Source organism: Otolemur garnettii, unplaced genomic scaffold (genome assembly GCF_000181295.1).
Source record: "Otolemur garnettii isolate 467f Iridium unplaced genomic scaffold, OtoGar3 scaffold00002, whole genome shotgun sequence".
In the NCBI taxonomy this organism is placed as follows: domain Eukaryota; kingdom Metazoa; phylum Chordata; class Mammalia; order Primates; family Galagidae; genus Otolemur; species Otolemur garnettii.
This window is the reverse complement of record NW_003852397.1, coordinates 3,544,571-3,546,005: the sequence shown is the minus strand read 5'-3', so window position 1 is coordinate 3,546,005 and position 1,435 is coordinate 3,544,571.

Genomic DNA, 1,435 nt, shown 5'->3' with positions numbered 1-1,435 from the left:
AGGGGAGGGTTAATTTAGGAAAACTTGGGATAGAAACTCCCAGCAAGGGGGCCCCCTGTCGCCCTTATTGGCTCTTCACCCCTAGAAATGTCATCTTCCTGCTGAACAGGCTGTGTGCTGCAGACCCCCATCCCAGAGCATGAGGGTACTTGCCCATTACGCCACAGCCACCTCTCAGAGACTATGCTGTCCTCTCCCTTGGGTGTTCTTGCTGAGATCCCCTGGGGGAGGGCTTGTTTTGTACTTGTGCTCAGACCATCAAGTCCCTGAAGCTCCCTACAGCTTCTCTTTATATAGATGCTGCCTTTAGGAATCTCTAAAAAATAAATATAAAAGACGCCTTGGGTCCCCCACCTGTGCGAGAGAGAGGCATTGGTCTCATTTAGAGGGAGGGGGATGGCCTATGTGACCTGTGAGGACTTGTCTAGCCCTTTCTTTCTGGGGTCACCCCACTCAGCTGTGGCTCCTTGTCAGCAGCACCTCTGTTGTTGGATGGTCACTATAACTCTGGGCTAGTACAGTTTTTCTAATATCTGACCTCAGTCTTATTACTGAGGGTCTTATTCTGTGGGTCTCTTGGCACAAAGTAAGGATTCTCATACTTAGGCTTACAGAACCAATTTGATCATAACCCCTTTTAAATATGTAGAAAGTCTCCAATATATCATTGAAATAAAAAGTGGGGGAAAAAGAAGCTTGAATTTCAGGCCAGGGTGCAGTGGCTCATGCCTGTAATCCTAGCACTCTGGAAGGCTGAGGCGGGTGGATTGCTTGAGCTCAGGAGTCGGAGGTCAGCCTGAGCAAGAGAAGGATCCCATCTCTACTGAAAAACAAAACAAAACAAAACAAAACAAAAAGCCCAACAAAATGAGGGGGGCATTGTGGTGGACGCCTGTAGTCCCAGTCACTCAGAAGGCTGAGACAAGGGAATCGCTTGAGTCCAAGATTTGAGGTTGCTGTGAGCTATGATGGCACAGCACTCGACCCAGGGCAACAGAGTGAGACTCTAACTAATCTCCTGGGCTCAAGTGTACCTGCCAGGATGCCTGGCTAGTTTTTCTTTTTCCTTCCTTCCTTCCTTCCTTTTTTCCTTTTCTTTCTTCCTTTCTTTCCTTTCCCTTCACTTCCCTTCCCTTCTCTCCCTCCCTCCCTCCCTTTCTTTCACAGACTCTCACTTTGTCATCCTTGGTAGAGTGCCATGGTATCACAGCTCACAGCAACCTCAAATTCCTTCGCCTAAGTGATTCTCTTGTCCCAGCCTCCCAATAGCTGTGACTACAGTTACCCACCATAATGCCTGGTTATTTTTTTCTTGTTGCAATTGGCCCCGGCTGGGTTCAAACCCACCAGCCTTGGTGTATGTGGCTGGTGCCTATTTTTTTTTTTTTTAAGTCAATTCTTTTTTTTTAAATTTTTATCATCATCATCATCATTA